Genomic DNA, 13,443 nt, shown 5'->3' on the forward strand with positions numbered 1-13,443 from the left:
GGTGCGTCCACACTAAAATAACTTAAAACACTAAAATAAAACTCTAACGTTACACTATTTTTAATGACTTTATGACAAATAGCAATACTGATATTATAAGTCAGACACTCAGTTGTTTTGCCATTTGCTTCAAACGTGTGACAGACATATATTTTGGGCTGGTTTAAGCTTCTAAAGGGCAGGTTTTAGACTGACTTTGGAATGGATACTTATGTTGGACCTGGCAACCCTGCTTGTGCCAGTGATTCTCAGCCCTCTGTTACAACTGTACTTTAAATAAAAAAACAAGAGAAACAACTTCAGACTGAGGCTTTAATCCTACATCTAAAAAATCACAAACAATCTGCTTTAATTGAATGGTTTATTATTTGTCTATGTCAGTAAATCTCTGCGTGAGCCTAAAATGGTTAAATGGACGATTCTTTTGAAAATAAATAATCTCTTTTGAAAAAAATAAAATATAATTGGACATGAGATTGCCATAAACTAGTCATAGCAGATGTCATATTCTGTCAAAAAGTGTCATGACAGATATTATTCACAACTATAAGAGTGTCATGTAACGAGTACCTTTTATTCTCATGACAGATACTTTACTGAATTTAAAATAGCATGTGACATTAGCTGTCATGTCATTAAACAGTGTATAATCTGACAGTCTGGCAGTTGATGGTCATTGTAGCAGGGTTACATACAGTATATAAGGACATGCTCTACTAGGTCAGTGCATGACAGCATATAACATCTGTCAGGACATGTTACATCTCAGAGTTTAAGTGTTAGAAGAGATTTCACATCAGTGTTTTTGTTCTGCAATGTTTGTTCTGCAAATATCCAGAAAATAACAGTTTTTATAAACACTTTGAGACGCCACTGATGTCAAAAATATAACTGTAATATAACATTGTTTATAGAAGACCTGTCTCAGCGGTGGAGTCTGAATTGGGAGTGTTAGAAAAGTATAATTTTTTACAGACATTTCTTTCTGTAAACAAATTAATAATACTGTTAGATTAAAATGTCCAAGTTAAAGGTATAGTCAATAGTCATCGTATTTTAAATAAATGAATAAATGAATTAATGCACAGTCTTAAAAAGATAAAAAAATATCTGTATGACATCTAATAAATATATGACATCTTTCAGGACATTTTGGATATTTTGTCAACTATTAATGGAGATTTTAAGGTTTTTTTTAAGTTTCTTTTTTTTTTGCCAGGAAAATGCTGTTTGTTCCAGGATTTTATTTTGTTCTACCAACTGGTTACATACATTTCTTTCTGTAAAAAAAAACAAAACAGAAAAACACTGTTAGATCAAAAAGCCCAAGTTCAAGTTTATAGTCAATAGTTATTGTGTTTTAAATAAAATAATAAATGAATTAACGGACAGTCTTGCAGTAAATGGTCTCTGGATAATGGTTACATACAGTATATAAAGATCAAAATGATCTATATTCCGACTTTCAGGACATTTTGGACAATTTGTCAACTATTAATGGAGATTTTAAGTTAAGTTTTTTTTTCTTTCTTGTTTTTGTTGCCAGGAAAATGCTGCTTGTTCCTGAATTTTATTTTGTTCTTCTAACTGGTTCTGAGTCCTGCTGGGTAAAAAATCCTATAAATGTATAAATCCTACTCATGAGCATTGTTTATAGAACATCAGTCTCAGTGGTAGAGTCTGAATTGGGAGTGTTAGAAAAGTATATATTTTTACAGACATGGTTAAATCAAAAAGCACAAGTTCAAGTTCATAGTGAATAGTCATCGTGTTTTAAAAAAATGAATAAATGAATAAACGGACAGTCTGGCAGTTAATAGTCTCTGTATAATGGTTACATACAGGTAATTTTTTTAAGCATCTATTTGACATCTAATATCTATATGACATCTTTCAGGACATTTTGGACATTTTGTCAACCATAAATGGAGATTTTGAAGTTTTTTATGTTTTTTTTGTCTTTCTTGTTTTTGTTGAAAGGAAAATGCTGCTTATTCCAGGATTTTATTTTGTTCTACTAACTGCTTCTGAATCCTGCTGGGAAAAAAAATCATAAATCTATAAATCCTACTCGTGATCATTGTTTATAGAAGATCCGTCTCAGCGGTGGAGTCTGAATTGGGAGTGTTCTGGTGAGAGCAGACCGACGGGAGGGTTCTGCCGACTACTCCCACCACACCTAGCTGTGATTCAACAGCTTGTTCTCCAATTAGACGATGGGCGACGGCCCTTAAGTGGTTGCTATCCACGAGAGGTAAAGACTTCCTCTGCCTGCCGCCCACCCTTTCACCCCCGCCCTCCAATAAGAAACCACACATGCATACTCAAACACTCATTCTTGCGAGGGCTTCCTGCAGCCGCCGCCCACTCGCTCGTCGCTCGCTCGCTCGCACCCATCCACCCACCCATGTTCTCCTCCACCCTACTCTTCCCCTCCGCCACTGCCAGCCCACCCATTAGCCCTGCACGCCCACCCACCCACACCTTCTTCCACAGGACAGGTCAGCTTCAGTTCAGACTCTCTGCAGCAGCCGTGGCACGTATTCACAGTTACGCAGGGAAGAGAAAGCTAGCAGCGTAGCACAGTGTAGATTTTTACACTTTACATTTCACACTGTGTCACCCGAGCCAAGCCCCACGGTCATTAGCGATGCTATAAAAAGGCTGGGGAGGATCACGCACCGTCACCCGTACCAGTGCTTTTTAACTCCTAGTAACTTCAGAATCGTCTGAGAACTGCAGCATTGTGTCGTGCAGCAGCTGTATCTTAATGTTTGATTGTGAAATACTGATGTAACCATGCAGACCGAAGCGAACACAGAAAAAACAGCACAGAACAGAAAGCAGAAAGCAACCTCAGAATCTCCACACCTGCTGGAAGTGATGTGTGTGCTGATGTGTGAAATCACGTCTAATTACCTCCGACACTCTCCCTCACCATTAGCCTTGATATATCCCTCATTTCTCTTCTATTACAACAGACTGGCACCATTTAAAATGCAAAAACAGTGGCTTTAAATAGGCTCAGTGATGCAATTGTGCTCAAACAGGAATCCCTTATGGGTCACTACTACTGTATATATCTTGAGTATTGAGTCTGCAGCATAGTTGAAGAAATTGCATACATTCATGAATAAACACATGACTACAAATATTCAGGAATGCTTTTGTACATTTTTTACAGTTTTCTTTGATGTAGTGTGTGGGTTTGTTGTCATGTCTCCAGTACCACCTGGAAGTTTACACTCATTTACATTCAAGTACACTTTACTCATGATTAGGTATTCACATATTCACATTCTCTTTTTAGAACTATATTTGTTACAGATGCATATTTATATTATATTTCTCTGTCACATCAGCCACTTTCATAATCAATGTCATTGCACATTGCACTTTGCTCTGTTAATTATTTAATTATTTAATGACCATTAGCAACATCTACTGCACTGCTCTGTTTACAGATATATATATATTTACCTTGTATAGTACGTTTTATATAGCCTTATATTTTGTTTCTACTCTTCTGTGTTTTAATTTATGTTTAAGTTTATGTTTCTTATTGTATTGTGTTGTTGCTGCTGGATGCCTAAAAAAGTGTTGTATTCAAGACTACTAGAGCTGAGTCTGAGTTAAGACCAAGACCAGATCATTTTTTGTCATCATATAAAAATGAAAATAGAATAAAAAGACTGCACAGTTATGGTCCCGGCACCAGTCTCAAGACCTAAACCGGACTTGAGTACTACAACACTACAACACTACCGCCTGGTTAATTTGAACAAATCTTGAAAATTATACCTGCATTATTCATCTAGCCATTTTCATAAAAAATGTCAAGCTATTGCAACATGTCCAGAAATTCCCAGTCCACACTGTTATCTTGAGAGAAATGCCCCCTTTAACATCAACAATTACATCACATCCTTCATACTGTCAACCTGAGAAATCATTGATCATGTAATAGCTCTAATGAACGATATTTAAACCCCCCCAATGAAACAAGCTGTTACAGACCTGCTACTGACACCAGTCTGTAACTGGATTAGGGACCAGATTTAGACTAGGATTAGAATTTGGACTGAGGTTAAGGTTAGGGTTCGGTTTTGGACTGAGGTTAAGGTTACGGTTGAGTTTTGGACTGAGGTTAAGGTTAGGACTAGGATTTGGACTGAAGTTTAGATTAGGGTTAGGATTTGGACTGAGGTTAAGGTTAGGGTTAGGATTTGGACTGAGGTTAAGGTTAGGGTTGGGATTTGGACTGAGGTTAAAGTTAGGACTGGGATTTGGACTGAAGTTTAGATTAGGGTTAGGATTTGGACTGAGGTTAAGGTAAGGGTTGGGTTTTGGACTGAGATTAAATGTAGGGTAGGGATTTGGACTGAAGTTTAGATTAGGGTTAGGATTTGGACTGAGGTTAAAGTTAGGGTTGGATTTAGACTGAGGTTACTGTTAGGTCTAGGTTTTAGACTAAGGTAAAGGTTAGGTTTAGGACTGAGATAAAAATTATGGTTCGGATTTGGACTGAGGTTAAGATTAGGGTTAGGATTAGGGCTGAGGTTAAGATTAGGTTTAGGATTAGGGCTGAGGTTAAGGTTAGGATTATGTTTTGGGTAAATGGGAGGAGCATATTTCATGCATAGCTTTTATATAGCATTAGATCAGTGCATCAACTAATTATTAGTAATGCATCAACAGCACATCTTCACAATATTTTTTTCTCCGTGTATTCAGAAGCTTAATTGCTACTGCTTTTCTGTTATGTTGTTGATGTGTATTATACAAATATATTAAACATTTACAAAAGGCCAATCATAAATATGATAAATATTATAAAGAATTATAAATCTGACAAGAGACAGTATTCCAATAATTACATTTGGTCTCCAGCATTGATTAGTGTTTAAAAAAAAAAGAGAAATTCGAGGCCGGGATTTCTCTCCCTCCGCCGATTTCCGGGACTCGAAAGTTTCCTGACTTGTTTGGCCTGGCTGCGGCTGCTCTCCGAGAATGTGGAGGTCTGGAAACGTGCTCTGTGAGTCACACAGAGGCACAGGAAACATCAGCCGCACTGACTCAGCCTTCCAGAGGAGGAGGCGACGCAGGGAGTCACTCAGGCAGAGCCTGAACTAGCGCCACACCAGCCAGGGAATCCCACATAAATCACTGAGTGGAGGAAAGGTGGAGTGGACACAGTCACAGGTCACTTGGAGAGAAAGGCACTATGTAGAGTACAGGGGAGGCAGCTGATAACGGCAAACAAAGACAGGGATGTTTCCCACACAAGACGAGCCCTCATGTGGGGGAGAAGAGTCTGCATTCCTCAGAAATCTCTCATCAGGGCCTGTCAGGCCTTTAGCCCACAGACAAACAAAGATGAAAAAAAAAAAGTTGCCACATTTTACAGTTTTTTTGCGGCGTACTTCGACTTGGAATGTCTAAAGAAGGCCTCAAAAGGTTTTCTCCATCAAAACAAATGGAGAAAACCTGCACTGAGGTTTCTTAGGGTCAATTTACATGATTGAAATATGTCATTTAGTTGCAGATGGGTTGGCCTGTAACAATAGCAGAACACATTCACATAGTCACAGCTATGTAGCACTATGTATTTCATTCTTTATGTTTCTTTAATCCCTTAAAACCTTGATTAATGCTTTAGTTGTTCATACTACAGCAATAACTATTGGATAGTTTATGACATTGCGTGGAGTCCCCCAGGGTTCTATTGTAGGGCCTAAGAAATTGATGTAAAGTAACATAGTAATGACATAAGCTTAAATAAGATTAAATAAACACCAAGTTAATATGTTTTTAAGTTTTAAGTACTTCTTTAATTTGTCATTATTATACAGTGTATCGCTTTTGTCCAAAGAAAAACATATTTCTATGTTTGTCCACCTTTACATTCTAAGATGGTTAGCTACTGCTAATAAAAGTGCTATTAACACATGGAATAAACTCTTACTTTTCATCAACTTACGTTTAAAGTCAAGAACATGTTTGCTTTCTTCTGCAAATCTGGCATTTTGGAGATACAGCTTTTTCATTGGATGGTGACATGGTGACATGGAATGAATGCCTTGCTCCTGCTTGGAGAGGGCACTCGAAGAAAAATCAATGTACATTAATCATAACACATTTGAACAGTAAGAGGCTTTTTTGTCTATTCCTGCTGGATTATCTGCCATCTCCCACACAACTGTCTGAGGGCAACTGTGGTTGTCAGCTTTTTATATGTATAAAAATATATATGGGTTAAGGAAATGGATTTCCAAGGGGAAACAGTGGTTCTAAACAGTCATATTTGAATTTTTTTGAAAATCAAGGTTTTGTTTTCATTTAACCTTACAAAAGATTAGACAAATATGAATAACTACAAGAAAAAAAAATAATATTGTAATAATATTGTAATACCAAATTTTAACCTACATTTGTGACACATTTCATTAAAACCAGATTCCAGGATCCTAAGTCATATTTCCTCTAAAAGTCTAAAAGTCACACTCAAATTACTTTCAGGTGAGATAAATATTTCAATCGAAAGGTCTTGAATCAGCATTTAATTTCTACTATAAAATGTATATAGCAAATAAATCCAATTATTATTATTATTATTAGCATTGGAAGCATGTGTGTAAATACATTATACAAAATATATTTTAGATTTCAGATTGACCTTTTTATTTCATATTTTCAACAGTAAAAAAAAAATGAAAAGAGTTCTAAATCACTAAATCACTACATTAGTAAAATATTAGCTGTTAATTTGCCTCAATTGCGCTAGTACTATTGTTTTTCCAGTGCAGTCGACAGATAAATCAAATAGTGTTATGTGCTACAAAACATTTAAAAATAAAGAAAATGCATGATGTCCACTGTAATGGACACAGTGTCTTAATGGGTTAAGTAAATGCTGTAATTTTGCCTATAATGTTGAATAGTAAAATTGCAAAGGTTCTACTTTTATATTTATAATATTTTTATCCTTATGAGGGAATAGAATGTATTGTTGCCAGACTAAAAGATATAGAACTTTATCTGTCAAGGTCATCTGTTTTGGTAAATTGAATTATTTAAAAATAAATATATAAAATGTTTAGCAAAGCGTTTGAATGACCTCTGTCATGTGAAATGATTGGTATGTTCGATCAGGGCTGCTTTTTTATGTCCGAGTCAGCCGGCAGTGCGGAGGCATTTCTGGCGCAGGGCGCTATGCCCTCACTTGTCATGACAAGTGTAGCAGAAAAACTGCAGGGATCTGATGCGGCAAGCTTGCTGAATAGGAGATTTCACCTTTCAGGAATGCATGTAATAGTCAGTGTGAGAATATTAAGGTTGCTGCAGGGCGATTCCCACTCAGATTCCTCCACTGTTTGATCTCAAACTGTCTCTATGGCCAGTGGGCCTTTTGAAGAGCCTGAACCGAGAATCCAGAGCTTTTGTTGGGCACATTGTGGGGTGAATTCCATTGTGGGCGGGAGACTGTTTGACAAGAGGAACTGGATTTTGATGGCGGGAACTCAGGACTCAGGGAGTGCCTTTAACGACAAAGCCAGCCCAGAACTCACACACCAACGCCGTCTCCTCGCTCAGACAGTTGGTATAGACGCGTTTATTTGCTCTTTATCTGAGATCTTCACTGTCATTAACCTCATTTTGCCTTTACCAGTCGTTAAACTTTTCAGGAAGTGGGTTTAGCCCCACCAGTTTGTTCTCCCTCCAGATGCTCTCAGGTGAAAACAATAACTAAAGCAAACAAGTGGGGCAAGCCTCACTCTCCACTCTGAACTTTTATGAACTTTTTTTATGAACTTTTAAATTTATATATAATATGCACTTACCTGCTAAAAAAAAACATTTACAATAAGAAAATGAATAATTTGATCTTTTATTATTATATAATATGAATTACCTTTAGTGAAAAAAAATACAGAAGTTTGAAAAGTAGTATTAACAGAAAATTTACTTTTTGATAGATAGATAGATACTTTATTGATTGAAATAGAAATTTAGCCAATTTGTAGTTTTGTAAAAATAGACTTAACAAGGATTTCAATTCAATTAATATTTTTATTCCTTTTTGAACATCAACAAAACGCAACTTTCATTTTATTGCAGACTGACTGTATGATTTAAGGATATTTATTTAATATTTTGTCAGATGATCTCCTTATTTCATTTGTTACTATGCATATTTGTCCCCACATCCATGCAAGAAATTCAAGTAATTAACTCTTGATAAGTTCAGCACAGCTGTTAACTGAAAGCCTGAATTCCAGGTCACTCTACCTCATAAAACTGACTGAGAAAATCCAATCAAGATGTGCAAAACTGTCATTTACGCAGAAGTGGAATAGAAGTAGAAAAAGCTTAAATAATGTGTCCAAACTTTTGACTGATGTTATATAGTATATTAACAAATGAAATGTGTTCAACAGATACAATTATATGATTTATATGAAATGTATTGGGTTAAATGCCATATCAAGATGTCAATTAAAGAAAAACATAACGGAATAATGTAATAAAACATATATTATAATGAGCTTTCATATTTCTCTATCTATCTATAGCAATATTTCTATTGTTATAGATATTTGTACATTTGTTTGCAAGTTCTTCTACTTACTGGCCACTTAGTTGGATTTGCAGTGAACATTTTTTTATATATTTAATCTCAGTGTCTGTCAAAACCTGTAAAAACTCTGTCTCTGAAAATATAATTTAGTGAATCCTCTGCAGTCAAACTTTTGGGAAAGTTACATGCAGCATTAGAAATGTCAGCTCACTATGGAGAGATGTCGATTATATGAAGCCCAGTTCTTCAGTAAACTCTCTGTTGACCCCTCTCCAAAATCCAAAATGTTGGGGTCAGTTTGCATGGTGGGTCAAGCACAGTGAAGAGCCAATTCAGCTGTACTTTGGCCAGCCAATCATAAATGAGTGCTTTGGGTTTACTTTGTTTCATTTTAACTTCAGGCTTTATTTTTGAGCTGATGTAGGATGAAGAGGAAAGTTGAAGAGTGAAGAGTGAGTGGACGCTCTGATAAAAGTTATTGATCAGAAATTGGTTTGTTAAATTTTGTCTACAAGGCTTCAAAAATCTGTTTATAAGACCGTAATCTGTTTTGTAATGAGTTCTGAAATACTGTAGTTCTTGAGAAAAAATCAAGCAAATTATTGATTAAAATAATACACTGTTATTCAAACTGTAAATTTTTTTAGGTGAGAAGAAGCGAACACATTCTTAGCAATGAATTATTTTAAAAAGTAACATTTTCACCCACTCTTTCTTGAAGAGCTCTTTTAGTTCTGCAATAATTTTGGCCTGTTTTGCTTCATGTTTAAGATCTACCCACAGTTCAAGTTCAAGAAATGTGAAAGCCATTTAAAAAAAGCTTTAGACTGCATTTCTTAAAATAGTCCATGATTGACCTTTAGATAGAAATGTTTAGGAGCATTTGCTCACTTGTTGTAGTAACTAGCTTCTTTTTTTAGATTTAGTTTCTTCATTACTTGAGTCAGAATTTGCCCACTTTCATCAAAATCCCTTTATTTTGCTATAAAAAAGCATGATAGGTATATTCCCATGCGTACCATGAATTCACACTGGCAGATGATGAGTTACTCATGCCTCCTCAATTTTGTCTCTTCTACATGTACTCATCGCTGCTCACATTGTGGCGTGTTTATCCATGGCCAGTTAGCATGTTGGCTAATATAGCAAGCTGCCGACTAGCTCCTTCCTCCTTTGACACATGTGAAGTCAAACTCCTCCTCTTTTTGAACGGCTGCTGATGCAGCATTGCCGAGTAGCATTACAGCACAGCGAGCTCGGAGGAAAGCGCAGCAACTCGGTTCCAATACATCAGCTCACAGGCGCAGCCTTGTGCTGATCTACATCACCCTTTGGAGTAATGAGGGGGAAAAGCGAGAGAGCTTTACCCACCCAGACAGAGAGCAAGGCCAAATGTGCTCCCTCTGAGCTCTGTTAGTCAATGGCAAGCAACATAAACGGGATTCAAACCAGAGAGATTTACTATTTGACAAAATAAAATTTCACTACACCAGATTTCTCCTTTAAGAGCTGTAATGTCAAGCATTGTACTTATTATTTTTTGATAGTTTAAAAAAAAAGATTTATAGAAAATGATAAAAGTTAGGAATAGATTAATATTGGGATACTTCACTTCGTATTGGTTTTAAAAACAAACTTCTGCTACAAAAAACACTGCTTTTCTTATTTTTAATTATTTTTTTGGTCAACATAGAAACATTTTTGTTTAAATTATAAATATTTTTTTATTTTAATAATCAATAAAATTCAGGTACAAAAAATGTGGTTAAATCGTGGAAAATCTCGCTGTTTATTTACATATTGTAAAACCTCATAGGTAAAGGGGAACTTTTTTGAGATGGAAACAGTGCTGTGTTTCGGGGTATAAGATAAACTAATCTCCTGGCAGCTTTGATTGCTAGAACAGCTCCTCTTGGTTTCTAACCGTGCATTTGAATAATTTCCATGGTGCTGATAATAAGCGCTGCATGATGGGTTGATGATATATTTCTTTGTTTGAACTGCAGTGAAATTACAGGGGGAATTCCCTCCACCATCAATGCGAAAGCGGTATCTTACCAGCATGCCCTCCTCCTCAGAACCTTTTACCATTTAATCAGCACCTTACCGGACAACGGATCTTCATAAAACACCTCAATTATTACGATGACCACAATTATATCATTTATGTTTTACAGCCCTGATCAAATCTTGGTCATGTAGATGTAGACGTTCATGTTTTTCAGGGAGGCTGACTGACAGGATTGTGAGGAAATTGTGTGTTTGAACCTCCTGTTCATTTAAAAATCTCCTGAAAAGTAACAATTTTAATGTATTTTCATTAATGTATTTAATGAGTCATGTGAGCAACCCTCTTGATCATGATGCATTCCATCAATTTCCATCATTAAATATTCATCTAATTTTCCAACATGCCACCAACACCTGTCTATCATCTGCTGTAAAAAGCCATAAAATAGATTTTTTTTGTCTTTGATCACTATTTCTTCACTATCTGTCTCTATCTACAGTGCTTTTCTGCTCTATCTATTAGACCTGCTCCTGTCGTTTCTGAAGTATCAGCAGTCCTCTGCTGAGTCAGTTATGCCCTGGCACCTGCCACATGCTCACCTGCACCTGCCCTCAGTTACACTCTTTAAAATTAAAGTTTCCTGATTGGTCCTTTGCTTGGATATGTGGTTATAAAATAGTAAAAAAAAACTTTAGATAGTTAGATGATCTTCTCATCTAACTTCCCACACATCTCCATTACAAAAATAATTCGTCAACAATCTTATACATCTCTGTGGAGGAATAATGGCCAATTCTTATTTAATTCAGCCACATTGGAGGATTTTCGAGCATCAATGGCCTCTTTAGGGCAAATCGTATCATTCTCCTTTCACCTTTTTCAACTTTTTTAAACCTTTTTTTATTATATTTACCTCAGCATGTTTGTTGTAAACTATTTTATTTAAACTTTTTTAGCCAAACTTACTTTTTTGATCAGTTTACTATATTAATGTTAATAAACAAATAATGATTTATTTAAATGACTAAACTAAAACTGGAACAGATTTTAGCTAAACACAAGAAGCAAACAATGGGCAGTCAACAATATAATATTCCTTTCAGATCTGAATTATCTGTTGAATTATCTGTATCGTGTTAAAAAAAATGTAGGTAGCCTATGCTGTTTTCTGTCTGTTATGCACAGATAAAAGACATAAATTCTACTATAAAATGTGTATAGCAAATAATTTCCATTGAATTTATTTCCATTGCATTGGAAATGTGTGTGTAATATTTATACTTCATATTGACCTTTTTATTTCTTAATTCTTAATTCCTAAACAATAAAAAAAGATATTATTTTAATTTTTTTTCTAAATCACAATAAATTAGTAAAATGTATCTGCTATCTGTTTGCCTCAATGGCTGTAGAACCACTGCTTTGCCATTGCAGTGGGCGGGGCCAAGTTATTGTTTGTTTCATTGGTTTATAAACTTGTTCACTGGCTGCTTCATGAAATATTTGGATGGACAACAAACAGCTCTGAAATAGTGTTACTGTGTGCACAACAAAACATTTATAATTTAAAATAAAGAAATTACTTGGTGTCCATTGTAAGGTTAAAATAATAACAATACAAAAGTTATCATTTTGAATGAGTCAAAGCTCTATCGGTTCACATCATGGGTTCCCACCATGGACCACCGTTTCAAGATGTACAGGCCAAAAGTTTGAACACACCTTCTCATTCAATGCGTTTTCTTTATTTTCATGACTATTTACATTGTTGATTCTCACTGAAGCATCAAAACTATGAATGAACACATGTGGAGTTTTATGTACTTAATAAAAAATGACCTGGCCTCCACAGTCACCGGACCTGAACCCAATCCAGATGGTTTGGGGTGAGCTGGAGCACAGAGTGAAGAAGGCAAAGGGGCAACAAGTGCTAATAAACACCTCTGGGAACTCCTTCCTTCCTTTAAGACTGTTGGAAAACTTTTTATTTTAGGTGGCCACCTCTTGAAGCTCATTGAGAGAATGATGCCAAGAGTGTGCAAAGCAGTAATCAGAGCAAAGGGGGGCTGTTTTGAAGAAACTAGAATATAAAACATCTTTTAGTTATTTCACCTTTTTTTTGTTAAGTACATAAAACTCCATGTGTTCATTCATAGTTTTGATGCTTCAGTGAGAATCTACAATGTAAATAGGGTCATGAAAATAAAGAAAACACATTGAAAAAGAGAAGGTGTGTCCAAACTTTTGGCCCGTACTGTATATATGTATGTTTCACAGCTTGAAGCCTGTTCACTGAGATGCCCAACAGCGCTGAGCCTGAGCAAACTCTCCTCTGACAGCTGGATGGAAAGTCCAGGAGCAGACGCTGCACTCATCTCAGTAGTGTCGAGGAAAAAAGCCCTGAAAGGGAAACACTACCTGCCTGTGTGTGGAGGGTCATGTATGAACACAGTCAGGGCTGATGAGTCTGTCGGTGGGTGAGAATTTGGTGAAGGTGGGAGCCGTGTGTCGGGAAAAAACAAGCTGGTGGTTGACAGGGTGAAGGTCTCTGCTTCTTAGCATTTGATGAGTAATTCAGTAAATTCAGGGGTGGTTTCTTCCAGACTCTGCATCTACACGCCCAAAAAAATGAACCAACAGAGCGGTTGTTTATTTACCCTGTGTAGCTGTTTAATGCATTTGGACAATATATGATTATTTGCTTGAAAAGCACTAACATTACAGTAAATACAAATGCAAATAAACATAATAATAATGCATTGTGATTTTATGAGTGTGAGTGTGTTAGCCTAAACATTTGAATAGCTGTACTGGAACAAGACCAGTTCTTCATGAAAATAATATGTTGCTCTGG

Source organism: Astyanax mexicanus, chromosome 11, assembly GCF_023375975.1.
Source record: "Astyanax mexicanus isolate ESR-SI-001 chromosome 11, AstMex3_surface, whole genome shotgun sequence".
Taxonomy (NCBI): Eukaryota; Metazoa; Chordata; class Actinopteri; order Characiformes; family Acestrorhamphidae; genus Astyanax; species Astyanax mexicanus.